Raw genomic sequence first — 16,325 nt, 5'->3', positions numbered from 1 at the left:
TTTGGAACACGGTGGAGAGCAACTTTCCACTCGCTGGAAAACGTTACCTATCTCATTATCGTGTCAGTTTGGGTCACAGTGTCCTTCACCACTCGGCATTTTCACTGTGGACAGACAGCAGCTGCTCTACAGCTGCTCGGAATAGAGATGCTCTGCTGTGTGACCACTGCCAAGCCCTGTGTAGCTGAGTTTCGCGGACAGAAGCTCCACACAACAGCTTCTCTGGGTGTCTCTGTTCCAGCAGCTTTGCTCTCTCTCCTCTGACTATTCCCCGTCCATGCCCCACCTCCATCAACCCCTCGCGGACCGCCCTGTGCTCAACACAATCCCCACCTCCACCTCTGCACAAGGCCCAGAATGGCAAGGAAAAGGCCTCCCTTCTCCCCGCCCCACGCAAATGCTACACCATGTTTATTTTTCAGTTATATTGAAATTAGTCAACTATTAAATAATTTAATTCCAAAGTAGCACATGAACTACTTGTTACAGCATGACCTTCTACTTGAAAAATAAAGGACAAAATATTATACTTGGTCACACACTGCCCATAATGCTGACGGACTATTAAATGCTTTGTTTTCTTTTTTTTTTTTTTTTTTGGTTTGGTTTTTCTCCGGTACCGGGAACCAAACTCACAACCTTGCGCTTGCCAGGCAGGCGCTTTTGCCACTGAGCTAAATCCCCAGCCCCTAAATGCTTTGTTTTCTAAACTTATTGTTTAAAACCATTTGCAAGAGTGAATGCAAATAGTGCCACCTAAGTCATACCTCGCCATCAGATGTCACTGTGCTTATAACAACTCCACTAATAAGGCTGCAGGCTGAACATCATCCCAAACTATGAAGAACATAAAAAACCCACGAAAAACTCCAGCTACTTCAATAGCATAAAATCGCACTTCCACGAGGATCGTTTAAAAATCAGAAACAGAGAAGAGCACAGATTATTTTTACTTTTACTTGGGCTGGGGATTTAGCTCAGTGGCAAAAGCGCCTGCCGGGCAAGCGCAAGGTCGTGAGTTCGGTTCCTGGTACCGGAGAAAAACCAAAAAAAAAATAAAAAAATAAAAATATTTTTACTTTTACTTACAACACCTCACAGCAAAAGTAAACTTTGTGAAAGTTTTGTTTCCTCCTGCAGATGCGTCTTTCCTCTTAAGTAACTATGAGACTTCGTCATGAAAAGCCTTACTCATGTTTTTCTGTCGAATAAATGCACTTATTTTGGGAAATACTTTAAAAATAAGTAACAGGCATTCCTCACCGTTTGGAACAACAACTCTTAAGGGAAAGGTAGTTTTCTATTTCGTTCCCTTCTATGTAAAGCTGACCAGCGGTTCTATGTGTGACTACCTACAGTCACTCCCACAAAGGACAGACTATTTTAAAAGAAATATGTGGAAAATTGGAAGGACTAATTTAGAGCTCTGGGCTAGGTAATAAGCCTAGGTGAAGATCAAATGACTTTCACGGTTTATTAATTACGCTTCAGTTTAGTAGTACTAATCGGACACTCGGGCCTAGTTAGATAACATTTCATTCTCACTCACTGTGTTTTTTACAGAACGCTTTAGAAGAAAAGTTTAATAAAACATTGTATACAATATTAACTTCATAGCTTATAGCTCTTCCCATTAAAGATGTTCCGTTATACTGAACACCGAAGTGGTCCTGTGACCCCAAATGCAGTTTATTCTATTTCATTAAGCAACTGCCGTGTCTCTTACTAAGCACTGCCAACATTCAGTGAAAAGGCAGGTTAAAGAAGTTACGACTTCCTTGCTCTACACAGGTCCCACCAGGCACTCAGGTGGTGCATCTGTTTTTCACTGAGAAAAACAAAACCCTCACTTATACTTTCTCTGTGACAACCCTTTTCCCAATACATAGGGTAACATACAATCCGGAAAACTTAAATATACATTTTTAAAGAATACATATCAAAGAAATCCCTGTTTAATGCACTCTAATCTGCTCTGATAATTCAAATTTTGTCACAGAATAATTTTTTAAAAGTAATAACATACTTTGTTCCCAGTCCAAGATTCTTTTTCTATGCACATCCTTAATTAACTATTGTATTTCTGATGTAGAATTCCTTAAGTGTTGCTTGCAAATAACTCTTAACCACTAAGTAAGTAATTGCAGCATTTGAAATCAAGCAACATCCAATACTCCAGCAGCTGCAAGTTGCCATGACAGCCAGTGCAACCCTTCATACAGCCGCACACCACTCCGAGAGCCACAGCCGTGAGTAGGCCAGGAACGGCCACAGCACAGCTCCTGGAGACGGAGAGGTTCAGCGATTTCGTCTGCTGACGGTGCTCCAGCGATGTCTTGTTTGTTAGCAAAACTCAGGAGCAAAGCATCTCCGAGTTCTTTTTCCGTTAACAACTTTGCACATTCACTGCGCACTTCATTAATTCTGTCTCTCTGAGTGCTATCAACAGCAAATACAACAGCTTGCGGACTGAGGCAATCATGTTTCCACAGTGCTCTTAATTTGTGTTTTCCACCTACATACCAAATGGTGAGTTTTAGATTTTTATATTCTACAGTTTCCACATTAAAACCAATTACTGGAACGGGCTGCATGAACTTATCCTGTTTTAACTTAAACAAAATAGTAGTTTTTCCAGCATCCTCTAATCCCAGTGTAACAACTCCAATTTTCATTTTGGGTCCACTGTGAACTTAACCTTTGTAAAAGTGATAGGGATGCTGGCATCCAACTGACTATGATCTGCGACCTCTGTAAACTGCTGTTGCTGTTTCTGCGATGTTTCCAATAACCTTGCAATTTCCCGTTTTGTCGAGACAATCCTGCAGTCATCCTGCTACTAAGGCTTTTCACAATGGAGGCAAGCAGTTGAAGCTTGGGACAACAAAATAGTCCTGTCTTCTTGTTGCTGCTTGAGCCAAATCAGATTTTCATCAACATGAGCATCAACAACACTTATGGTCCTTTCTTCTATGACACAGTTTCATGCAGATCAGAAAAATAAGCTTGGCCATATCATCATGCATTCTCTGTAGTACCTGGTACATGTTCTGTGTGAGCCATTCCGATTCCATCTTCTACTATTTGCTCTCCTCCTTCAGTTTGCTGAACGATTCCAACTAATTTTCTAGAGTAATCTGAGATTTCCTCAGTGAAGGTCCATATGCAGTGAGCTATATCTAAAAGGTGTTTATGACCTTGATATTTTCCATATTCTTTGCAGGTACAGCACATGAATGGGCAGGTCTGACAACGTTCTTCCGTTGACAGATTCAAAGGCATGTACCTGGTGCTGGGAACACATGGTTTATCAGCTAGAGGCACTTGCCTAAAGTCTTTGTAGAATGAGTACTTACTTACTCTGAGCACAGTGCAATATACAGATGCAAGGTGAGCTTCAGCTTCATCACAACGAATGATACTCTCGCCAGATATGCCAGTGGCTTCTTCTGCAGCTCTACACTGACCAACATGTCCACTCTGTGGTCATTCTAAAAGCGCCAATAAAGCACAATTTTTTTCAATCCCCAAATACCTGAATCTCTTACGTCTGTTACTTGTTGATCAAATGGGCAACATATTGCTCTTTCATGAAGAGGTAAGCGAATGAAACAGTCATGGCAGACTCTGTGATCACAAACTAGAAGGCGAGGAACTTTGTCTCCTTTCAAAGAAAAGACATCTCCATAGACTCTGCATTGAGAACCTGGTGTGTCAAGTTCATGTCCTCTGAAGTCAAAGGACGAATTCCAAGGAGCAATGGAGGTTAGCAGAGGGAAAGATTTATTGAAAGAGACAGGAGCACTCAAGAGGGGAGTGTGGGTGCACAAAGGAAAGAGGCACACACAATTGAGAACTGGAGAACAGGAATGGGAAACGAGAATAGCTCCTGAGAGACAGGAGGGGTCCCATGTGGGTTGCCCCCTCACTTCTAAAAGGACAGTTAGATAAAGATGAGAATAGCAGTGGATTCATACTCCAAATAAACAAAGTGCCTGAACTGAAGAGGTACTAATAATGAACCAACATGCTTTGGTTGAAAGAATTTGGTGGTAGTGAATTCTTAAAAGAAAAATAAAGCACTTTTCTATCCCTGTCGATCCAGTCAGTTAATAGAAATATATCATAGTAGGGGTAATTTTTTTTTTTTTTTTTTTTTTTGGTTTTTCTCCGGTACCGGGAACCGAACTCACGACCTTGCGCTTGCCAGGCAGGCGCTTTAATGCTGAGATAAATCCCCAGTCCCTGTAGGGGTAATTTTTAAAAATTATTTTTGCCTCAGGTTAAGAAGGAAAAGAAAATAGTATCAATTACTGATATATTACTCACTCTTTTGATATTTTTTAAGAGACAAGAATAGATAAAGACCTCTAGCATTCTGGAAATAAAATCAACAATGTAAGCCTATTCTTAAATGAGTACATTTTATTTGAATAAATCATCATGTTCATTAGTCTGCTGTTGTAAGATGAAGATCAATAGACTCATAAATCTGATTTCCACTTTTGAGCAATGACTCAGATTCAAAAGAGAATCTGATTTCTCTATGTGAGTCTAGAGGAAATATTTCTCTTACTGATATAATATTCTGATTATACCACCTTAATCATTAGAGAGTGTTAAACATGCAGAAGTTCTTGGATATACTTTGTGATCGTTGATCCGGATATGTTGACTTACTGGATTAAGAAATGCTTAGCAGAGGAGTAAAGCATGCTCCTGTGTGTGTCTGGGTAGGTGATAGAAGTGTGACCTTGAGAACAATAATGGCCTCTCTCCTGTTGCTCTTCGGCATTCTTCTCCTGCTCTCTTTCTTGGCCACGGTGAACTAAGCAGCTTTGCTCTACCACACCATTCTGTCATGATATTTCTACCCTGCAGCCAGCCTACCATGACTGAATCTCCCAAAATTGTGAGCCTAATTAAACCTCTTTGCTTTTAAATTGAAGGTATTGGATATTGTATCTCAATAATGAAAAAGCTGACTAATATTAACAATTCTATTGGAGATATGGGGCTATTGGTATAACTCAACCTCACAGGGTGGTTTAGAAGCCTTTGAAACTGGTTTGGAGGAGGAGTTTAGACAGGCTTAGAAATATAAGTAAGAGAAGCCTTAGAATGCTGTACAGAGCTTCATGGGTGATTCTGGTCAGAGCTCAGATGACTAAAAGGCTGATAGGAATGTGGATGGTAAAGGCCAAGATCAGGAGGTTTAAGGTGGGATAAAGTACTCTACTGGCAGTTGGACTAAAAAATATATGTGTTACACTCAGTCAAAAATTTGTCTACATTTTTCCCATGTCATGAGAATTCACAGGAGACTGAGATTAAGAGCAGTAGACTTAATTGATTTGGTGAAGGAAATGTCAAGACAGATCAATATTAAGGCTGTAGCATGGGTACTGCTGGCTGTTTTTTTTTTCCAAATTTACAGTAGGCAAAAAGCAAGTGGAGAATTTTGGAAAACTTAAAATTTTCACCCAGAATGCTCTGGGAGAAGCTCAGAAATCACAAGACTGTATCCATTGCAGACTCAAGAGCTCAAAAATGCTGACTTTCATGTGAGAAGAGAATCCCTGGAATCACTGCTCAAAAAAGGCTTCCTGAAGAACTGGTTACCCAGGATTAATTTCATCATGCTCAGCTATCCAGGCACTCAGAGTCTGCTGCAACCATGGTCCTGGGAGCCTGGCTACTGCTTCTGCTTTCAGCATTCACTGGCATTATCCACCTGATGCTAATTTTACTGGCATAAAGAATGCAAGATACGTGGGGTCAGAAAGGCTTCCACCTAGATATCAAAGGAAAGTCCAGGAGGCCAGGCAAGGATCCCCTGAGAGGGCAGTGCATGAAGCTGTGAGAATGAAGCAAAAGGTACAGTGGCAATGCAAGGAAGTTAGAGATGCCAGGAGTGTGTAACATCTGCAGGGTGTTGAGTGGAGCCAGCCCATGAGAGATGCCATGTGGGTTGCAATTAATAAGGACAAAGGCGTGGGACTGCCCAAGCTTTGTGGAACTCACATTTGACCATTGTGTGCCCTACATGCCAGATATGCAGTTACAAGATTTAGTGTTTGCTCTGCTGGGTATTGGTCTTGCTTAGGTCTGATTCTTTTCTATCCCTCTATTCTCCCCTTTTAGAATGGGAATGTTTATCCTGTGCCATTGTACCTTGGGATCATGTAACTTATTTTTTATTTTTACAAAGGTTAACAGTTAAGGGTTTGCTTTGAGTTTCAAAAGGCTTAGACTTCTGAAAAATGCTAGGGGCTGAGAATATAACTTAGCAGCACAGTGCCTGCATGGCAAGCATGAGGTCCTGGGTTCAATTCCTGGTACCCACCCCACCAGAAAAAAGAAAAATGCTAGAAATGTTGAAGCTGTGAGTAAGGAATTATTGTGTTTTCAGTTGTACTTGGGATAGCTGTACTATGTTAGGGAGGAGATGCATTTGGGTGTTAAGTTGACAAGGGATGGACTATGACTATTAATCCAGATGCGTCAACTTCATTCCCTAGCACATGAGTAAAGCATGCTCCTGAGTATGTTTGGGTGAGTCATGGAGCTGTGACCTTGAGTGCTATCTAGTGTCCTTACCCATTTCTCTCTGGCACTGCTCCCCTGCTCTGCTTCCAGCCACCATAAACTAAGCAGCTTTGCTCCACCTTGCCCTTCCACCATGATGTTCCTGCTCTGGAGCCAGCTGAACAAAGACAGAACCCTTCAAAACTGTGGGCCAAATTAAACTTCTTTTCTTTTAAATTGTATCAGGTCTTATATCCCAGTAAAAGGAAAGCTAATACACACTTTAATACAGGTACAGGAAATACCTCCAGTTATTATTAAACATTTCTAATTCCAATGAGAAAAAATTAGAGAATAACCTAATAGGGATAAAGCCCAAAAGGAGTATAACACTGAGGTCCTGATCATGGCTTCTCTTGGGGTCCTGGCCCATCATTTCCTTTTCTTCCTTACAGAGGGCCTGCCTCTCTACAGCTTATACAGAGGGAGCCCAGGGTTGCCATGAGGATGAGGTCTGGAGTTGCTCATGACATACAGTAATCTTGTCTCTCAGTTCATGGCATTGATTCATTATGGTACTGAGAGGATACAATAGTCAGGAGGGTCTGGTTGTTGTCAAGATTCATTTCCCGATGCCATAATGTAGCTACCTTCTCTAAAGGAAATGGGAAGGATTTTTCTATCTGACTCAAGGTTCTGGCAAACCATAGTCCCTCTTGATTGGTTTGGCTGGCCTTGAAATCACCATGTAGCCCAGGTTGGCCTTGAACTTGCAGTGATCTCCCTGCCTCAGCCTCCTGAAAGGTGGGATTACAGGTGTGTGCCACCATGCCTAAACTTACCTCTTCATTTTTATGTCCCTAAAATAGTGGCAGCCCAGCTGGGTCCCGTCCTGCCTGAAACACATCAAGGAAAAGTTTGCAGCTTGGTTTTATTTTCCCTGTCATTTTTTTTATTTTTTGGTTTTTCTCCAGTACCGGGGACCGAACTCACGACCTTGCGCTTGCCAGGCAGGCGCTTTTGCCGCTGAGCTAAATCCCCAGCCCCCCTGTCATTTTTAATCTTCTCTATATTTCCACCTTTGTAATTTGGGCTACAGGCTCATGTAGAAAGCGGGGCATTTTAAGAACACCATCATTAGACCATACGTTTTAACTTTCGTGTGGCCACAGATAAAAGCAAAATAAGTAAAGGGCAGGCTGAGTAGCAATCACAGTAGGAAAAATGATTAACCAAGTTGCACCAGGTGCTTCCAGTAGAGACAGCACAGACTCAAGAGTCGGAAGCCCTGAGATGGTTCATGATCTGGCATATGAACTAGAGACTAGAGCATGAAGTGCCACTTTTCTGACCTCATCTCCCACACCAGTACAATGGCGTTGAACCAAGTTAGGGAATCCAAGTACTAATGTCCATGGACGCCTGTAGAGAATATAAGTGGGTATAAAATATGAAGTGATAGGGGCTAGGGAGAACCAGAAAGCACATCTCACCAAAGGGGGACAGCTGGCACTCAGCAGCAAGCTCTGACTATCACGCTCAGAGCAGGACAGCGAGCGTCTCTACATCTTCTAATCTTTGAGAAGAAGCCACAGATTCCTAACTCAAACATTTTAAAGGATGCTGTGTGAACCAAAGTGGATCTAAACCCTGGCTGCAGTCCTAGGTGCTAAGTCTGTGGCCTGTGCCCTAGGTAGCGTTTCTCAGCTTTCTTCAGTAGCTAACACCGTCTGATCTCAGGCCTGATTAATGGCTGTTTGATACCAAAACCAGAAATGGCCCTCTGGGACTGCAGACAGGACAGAGTTGGGCAACAGGAAACCGTGAAAGACTTGGGATAGCAGGAATATTAGGGAGGAATGGCATTCACCCCAACTGCTGCTGGGAGGATGGATCGGAGAGAAGGGCGACTACATATGGTTGAGCAGATGTGCAAAACACAAGGGTGTGCACGGAGCGGCACGTGAGTGGGGAAATCTGGCACAGGCTGCAGATTCTAAGGGTAGTGCACGTCTCCACTTAGAGGTGCCCCATTGGTTTTCTGCCTTGGGGCAGGTGAAACAGGAAGGCTAGTTGGAAAGTTACCCTAGGGGAGAAATGATGACAATTCTTGGAGCAGGCTGGAGGCAGTAGCTAAGAAGAAAAGGAGATGGACTCTTGGGACAAGGCAGAACGCAAGTGGCCGTCCAGTTTCTGTGCTGAGTGACCAGGTGGCTGGTATTGAAATGGAAGAGATTACAGCAGGAGCGGGCAGATGCGAGATCCAGGGATGGCTCTGAACATAATGCTTGAGATGTCTGGGAGCTATCAGAGGAGAAATTTCAAGGGGACAACTAGACATGCAGAACCCTCCTGGGTCTGGATTGGAGAATAACTCCATTCAAACTCCAGTTTTCTTTGTTCAGTATTTTTCAAGGTCCTGTTTTGGGTAACTCTACTTTCAAAACACACTAGTGGATAGAGTGGGGTAGGATTTCCATCACTGATTCTACTTCAGTTACCCCATATAACCCACTGTCTGCTCCTTGCCCACTTGTGTGCGGTCACAAACACTTGTGTCATGCTTTCTCCGCTGGGCATTATTCGAACTGTTTATCACGTGTTAACCCGCTCAATTCTCATACCAGCCCTATGAGACAAGAATTACAATAGCTTTGCTCCGTTAAATAGGACACTGAGGCAAAGAGAGGTGAAACAACCTGCCCAAAGTCATACAGGTCAGAAGTGCATTCACCAGAATTTGAATGTAGGTAGTCTGGGTCCTCAGTCATGCCTTTCTTTCTGCTGTCTCTCCAAGCATTTGAGGTGACATTCGTGGACCCTGTTAGTCTACCCGTTCCTTGTCTGAACTGGTTTCTCGACTCACTAGCGTTTTCCTCACATGAACCCGTTTCTAGACACTCCTACCCCTCTGTGAGCTTTATTTCCTGCTCTTGAACCACCAAAGTTTGCCGGCTTGGACCACGCAGCTGAATGAGCCTTCTCTTCTGGACGAAGGGCAGGAAGCAGGCCCTGTGTTTATTCCTTCGGAGCCCTTTAAGAAGCTGCCAAGAGTGTTCACACAGAGCGAGTCCTCACACACAGGCAGGCAGGCCAAGTGGGGATAATAGGTCTGCCCATGTGGATAGCATGAGTCGGCCGGGAATATACTTTTATCTGTCACAACCCTAATTAAGGGGAAAGGCCTTATTTTGTGAAAGACCGGCATTGTGGGTAGAAATGTCAACATAATGAATCGGCTAATTGTTCCTTTTGCTGCAGATCTTGCCAGTACTGTCTGCAGATCACAGCCCTGAAACCGGGAGGCACCTTCATCAGCGGCACTGTATAATCTGACTGACCTTGCATTGGAGCAAGGCTACTCAGTGTTTCTGGCCCTGTTCGGTCTTTTGGGGCTATTTTTCTGTGACAGAACCCCCTTCATCTCTTACTTTTTATTCCTGTCTAGTTGCTCAGTGGCTGCCAAGGTCAGAAGATACCCACTGTCTGCTACACTTGCTGTCACTGGGCAGCTCCCGCCCAGTCCGCGGTCCCTCCTCCCAGTCCCATCCCTCCACTCTCCAGTTAGCAAATCTTTCCAGCTCAGCAAACCTCTGCACGCCTGGCCTCCCAGCTCGCCTCTCCCACTCCCACTGTTTGCGCTTCTCCCGGTTTCCCATCCCGCAACACGTGAAGGCAAAACTAGCCGAGGAAGGTGGTGTAATCGGAAGACCTAGCAGGTACATTCCCATTTTGGAAATGGACACCTGAGACAGTCTGCCTGGTAGACGAAATCAGTAATAAGAACTGGCCCTGGGGAGGAGCTAGGGAGGGCAGGTGGGTAAGTGTGGAAGGGAAGCTCATTTTTTTTGTACCAGGCACCTTTTGGATCATGTCATCTTCAAATCTAAATACTTGATTTTTCAACAACAAATCTATGTTGTTCTGTCCATTTCGAGTTATAAAAATGACCTCTCTTAGAGGACAGCATTAGCTGCAAATGGTTTAAAAAAACAAGATTTGTTTCATAATGCTTTGTTGATGATCACTCCTGAGTCACCAGGATAAGGACCTACCATGTGAAGGTCAGAGTCAAAGTAATGGTGACCCTTTGAAGGGAAAAAAACAAAAACAAAACAAAAATATAAAAACATACATAAAAAATGTGTCTTCTGAGATGTTTGACTCCGTTCTTAGCTGGTGAGAAGAGCCCTGCACTCAGAGAGTGAGGGCAGAGAAGGTGGAGAAGCCGGGTCTTCCGGCTGCTCGCCCTAGCTTTTGGGGTTGCATCCCCTGGCATCCCCCAAAGTGTCTGAGATGTCTCGGCTGTAGGAGTTGCAACACTTCTGACTCCAGCTTTGCAAGCACTCTCAGAGCCTCAGCTATTGCTGCCCATATAGGAGTCTAAGATTTGTGATGGGGACAGAGGAAATATTTAGCTCCTTCAAACAAATCAAAGCACAATCAAGCTGTATTCCTGCTAGGTATTCCCACTTAAACCTTGTATCACATGTTTAGACATGCGGACTCTGCTCATTCCATTCAAATCCCATGTGAACAGAAGATGAAGACAGCGCCTCTCCATTTCCCCTTACCCAAGTTCTGTTCTCAGAATGAGAAATCCAGTCAGTTCTTTAGAGGATTCACCTGGTCTCACCCCATAACAGAGCGCTTGTCCTCGCTAGGAACAATTTGCTCTCACCAAGGAACTGGATCCTGTTGGAATGACAGTAGTTAGGAGGAAACAATACAGGTACACCCAGCACCATAGCTTGCACTTGTGGTTGGTGCTGTCCCTGCAGGAAGTCAGCAGGCAGCTGAGAACAGGCCACCAGGCTCTGACAACCAGCTCTGCTGCTTTGCACGCCCTTCACCACCGCTCCCTGAGTGCTGGGCTTTCAGTAGAGGAGTGGTATTTTCTGTCTCCAAGTCAGTTCCTGATCCGTGACACCCTCAGCAGTTGGGGGAAAGGGCTCCTTAACGTCCACAGGACTCAGGCCAAGCTCATGTCATGCCAGAAGGTGGCCCTCGCTGCTGGCATGTGGACCACTGAGGGCTCCTTGGCTTTGAGATCAGCTGTCACACACCCTAGTACCTAAGCCAGAAAACTCAACCTAAAATAGTGGCAGACAGAAAAAACAACTGAATTGGACATTAGGATTTCTCCAATAGGCAGGTAGAATGTGAATGTATTAGAAAATGTGTAAGCAAGATGTGTAAAGGAAATAAAAACACCATGGAAAAGGGGGGAAGTTTCTGTCTCAGCTTTCCCTGGTTACTTTAAAATCTGTCAAACAAGAAGGCAGAAGATAAAGACATACATGTAGCATTTAGTTTTTAGTGTTCTGTAAAAGCCCAAAGACTATTTATTGTGTGTTCTTACAACTTGCACACTGTTACACTAGTTTCAAATTTTGTTGGATTTGGATATTTTCAAAGTTTTTACAGGTCTAGATTCTTAGCATCTAGTAAGGAAAGGAACTTTGACATGTGGGAGTTCCAGTTACAAAGCAGGTGTTAATTCTGGTGTAACTATATGATCCCTTCTGTTCAATCAGAGGCTGGCAAAGTTTTCCATACAGTGTTTTAAGGCTTTATGATGTAATTTTTTTATGATTTAACATTTCACTTAAATTTATATTTCCTGCCTTTTCTTCCCACACTAATTTAAACCATACCCCCCAAAAGGGGGAAAAAAACCCAATACAAAGGAGAAGAAATGTTATGTAGGACAAATAATAGAGCAATTCTTGATTAAAGTTAGCATTTTACATAACAACACTGGATCTGACAAAAATCAAATCAAGATGCAGTATATTACAATTGCATTAAAACTAATCAAGTCCAGATCCAAACTTTACACCAACTATAAATCATGGTGACTAAAAGAAAAGTCACGTATGAGCCAAAGTTTGCTTTCCTTGGATTTGACAACAAATTATCACTAACTTGGCTCCATATAGGAAGCAAGAGGGAAAAGTATTACATTCCTATGAACCAAACTATGGCTATCTAAAAGATAGCTAATTTTCAATTAGTAACAAACTAGATTTCAAAATAAAAATGTCACTTTTAATTAAATTCGTAATCTAACCCAAACAGAAACTATGCCTAAAAAAATTAGATAAAATAAGTGAATAGGTGAATAGCCTCATTTATTACAGCTTATCAAATACTAGTTAGTAGCTTAGGTAGTTTGTACACATCATCTTTTAAAATGTTTTTCTCATGTTTTTTATTAGTGTATATTGGTTATACAGATTAGTAGGCTTCACTTGGCAGATTTGTACATGAACGTAAAGTATGTTTCCCCATCACACTTCTCTTAGTTTTACATGTTTTAAAAATCTTTTCCAGAAGCTATTATTGACCAAAGTCCATAGTTTAGGGCTCATTCTTTGTCTTGCACATTCCACAGGTTTTGACAAAAGTGTAGTATCACGTGTCCACCCTATGATATCACACAGACAGTTTCAATGCTCTACAAATTCCCTGTGCTTCACCTGTTCATCCCTTACCTCCTCCTCCTCCTCCTGAGTCCCTGTCAACCATCGATCCTTTACTGTTTCTACAGCGTTGCCTTTTCCAGCTGGAAATCACAGTGGGTATCCTTTTCAGACTGGCTTCCACATCTTTTCATGGCTTGTTAGCTCATTTTTTCTATTGCTGCATAATAAATAATCCATCACATAGACACAACACAATTTTACCCATTCAATTACTAAAGGATGTCTTGGTTGCTTCCAAGTTTTGGCATTTATGAATAAAGCTGCTGTAAACATTCCTTGCAGGTTTCTATGTGGATGTAAGTTTTCCACTCATTTGGGTAAATACAGAGGGTTATAACTGCTACATGATATGGTATGATTGTGTTTAGCTTTGTAAGTAACTGCCAAATTTTCTCTCAAAGTACCTGCCCCATTTTGCCTTCTCATTGCCTAATCTTTTAGTAGTCCTTAAGTGTATGTACTGTATACCTGCTGCTCAGACAAGAAAACTGAGATCCCAAGATGTCAAGGAACTTTCCCAAAGTCACACAGCAGAATGAGGATAATGCTGGGATTTCAATTCGGGTGAATCAGGCTTTACAGCCATTTCATTATACTTGACTTCCTCCCAAGCAACCCAACATTCAGCTAGGGAGGGGCCTCCAGCGGTTCTTGTGCATGTACAGTCAGCCTGTGCTTTGTGTATTAATGTCTCTGTGAATCTAAAGCCAGGCCCCAGGGAAGGTCCCCTACCACACAGCATTATTAGTTTCCTCCCTTCCTCTGAAAGAAAGATTCTCCCTCTCTCCCTCTCCCACAGTTCCAGGGAGAGGCTGAAAGGCACTGTGAGTCTGGAAGAGGCCTGGCAGAGCCCATGCTTTAACATGACTCCGGTGGTCGGCAGAGACAGCCTGCTGTCATTAAGCTTTGCATTATGATGCCATAAATGCACTTCCAGTAATGCAAGTGCAGAGGCCCTTTGCCCCTCAGGATGGGGCTACGTCCGGATAAGCCCAGCCTAAATTGAAAATACTCTAAGTCAAAAATGCATTTTAAAAAATGCATTTAATACACCTAACCTACTAACCACTGTAGCTAGCAACACACTATATTGTAGAGTATCAGTTGTCTCCCTTGTAATTGGGTGTCTGACTGGCAGCTACAGCCTGCTCCTGCTGCCCAGCCTAGCAAGAGACCATTTTAATTGTACCATTAGGTCAGGGAAAGATAAAACGCAACCTTTTAGTGCAGTTTTAACTAAATGGGTATTGCTTTTGCACTATCAAGAAGGTCAAAAGTTGTAAGTTCAACCAGGATCATCTGTCTAACCAAAAGCTTCAACAATAAGTTTCTGAATTCAGGACTTCCTTCAAAGAACTAGAACACTAGTGGCTGGCATTTTTAGGATGAGAGATAAGGAAGAAAGTCACTGGTATCCTCTTAGTTCAGAAACTATTAGAGATGACTGCCACTGGCTTATAGATGTCGCTCTGTGGTAGAGCACTTGCCCAGCATGTGCAAGGTCCTAGGTGCGCGCGCGCGCACACACACACACACACACACACACACACACACACAGTCACAGATTCATACCTATAAGCTCAACTAAGGGACTTAGTCACTTAAAAATGTTTCTAGCTTGAGACAAAGGAGTCCTGCATTGTGCTTTGGAGGTGTGGCCTGAGACAGTCCTCATTCTCAACCTGGTAGAAATCTAAGCACACTTGTACCTCAGCTACCTGATCATCACAACATACAGTGTAGGTGTTGGGGAGGAAAGACAAGCAGTGATGGGGTTGGGATTATGTTGGCCAGCCTGGCCCTCAGTCAGGACTGGATTTGTGGCCCAGGCCTGGTACCTCCTTAGTATAACCTTGAGACATGATCTGGAGACTATTCTACTAAGTGGAAGGCAGGGAATAATTATTTATCAGGTAATAATATGTGCATGAGCCATAATGAATCCTGTGAAGGACCCAGGGCAATCTCCTATTCATAAAGCATACCAGTTCTTTCCCTTTCTCTCTCTCACCTCAGCAATTCCAACTATGTTGGTCACACCAGCTTTCAAACAGGGCACATAGTGTCCCACTTTGAGAAGCACAGTTTGGTATGGCCTGGGGAGATGGCTTAAGAAGGCTTAGCAAGAGGAGGGATGCTTGTTCTCATGGCTCATATGATCTGGTTAATTTAGGAAGTGTACTTTATATAGCAATTTGGATAGCCTAGAAGCAAAGACCTTTGCTGACGGTCATTTCTTTAAAAACTTTATACAACATTTCAGCTTTTGTTGAAAAGGTTATATGAAAATATTTCCCTGGCTGCCACTTAAAGAAATAGCTGTATTTCAATAAGGAAGGACACCAATTGAGAGTAAAGGATGAGGCTGGTGAATATGAAAACAGGCTAAAGTAACTCGCTCATGTGTTTACCTGCCCAAAAAATGTGGGAATTTAGTTCATATTGCCACCTACACAGAAAGTGGGAAGAGGAATAATGTGGGAGTCAGTTATGGTGAGACACCTGCTCATTTTTAATTTACTCAACTATTAAGAATCTTGACCATAATTATGAGGTAGTAAAGGTGTAAAGGCAGCAAGGTGTATATGCTGGGCCATTCGGTCTACAAAGCACTGCAACACAGGCCCTAAGAAACCATGGGTCAGGCATCCAAGGATGTATGTCTTTATAGCATGACAGGAGAGACTCTGTGATTATCCAATCTGACCACTTAGCCCCACCCACCCACCAAATTACATAAAAGAAAATGGAGGTCAACAGGCTAAATGACTGATTTGCCCAATGTCATGGCTAATCTATGGCAAAGGTGAAGCTAGAACCTCAATATCTATCTCCAATCCAGTATTCTACCCAGTACATCCATGTTCCTCAAACAAAGGTTGACTCACCTGTTGGAACACGTGTGTACATGGTACGGTAGTCAGTTTTCTGTTACTCTGATAAAATACCTGAGATAATCAACTTACGAGGGGGAAAGATTTATTCTGACTCACAATTTCAGAGGTTCCAGTCTATGGCTGTGGCTGGGGATTTAGTTCAGTGGCACAGTGCCTGCCTGGCAAGCGTAAGGTTCTGACTTTGATTCCTGGTACCGGAAAAAAACCAGTCTATGGCTGCTGGGCCATGCCACTTGGGCCCTGGGATGGCACATCACATCATGGCAGGAGCTTGTGGCACAGGAGGCCTATTCACCTCATGCTGGCTAAGAAGCAGAGAAAGACAAGAAAGAGCCAGGGTCCCAGTATCCCCTTCCATACTAATACAAAGCAAAGAGCCTTATTAAATAATTTTTGTTATCCTTATCAATGA

At 42.9% G+C, this 16,325-nt stretch overlaps 1 protein-coding gene and 1 pseudogene across 8 annotated transcripts in view; both read right to left on the bottom strand.

Moving 5' to 3' along the window:
- Socs2 (suppressor of cytokine signaling 2) overlaps positions 1 to 16,325 on the bottom strand; it is a 273,894-nt gene that overhangs the window by 24,419 nt on the left and 233,150 nt on the right. The gene's annotated exons all lie outside the window — the stretch shown is intronic.
- On the bottom strand, positions 2,157 to 3,971 carry LOC102010862 (annotated as a pseudogene).

The sequence above is a fragment of the Chinchilla lanigera genome, unplaced genomic scaffold (assembly GCF_000276665.1).
Source record: "Chinchilla lanigera isolate Chin_1 unplaced genomic scaffold, ChiLan1.0 scaffold00004, whole genome shotgun sequence".
Classification (NCBI taxonomy): Eukaryota; Metazoa; Chordata; class Mammalia; order Rodentia; family Chinchillidae; genus Chinchilla; species Chinchilla lanigera.
Note: the sequence above shows the minus strand (reverse complement) of the source record. Positions and strands in the feature narration are given on the sequence as shown.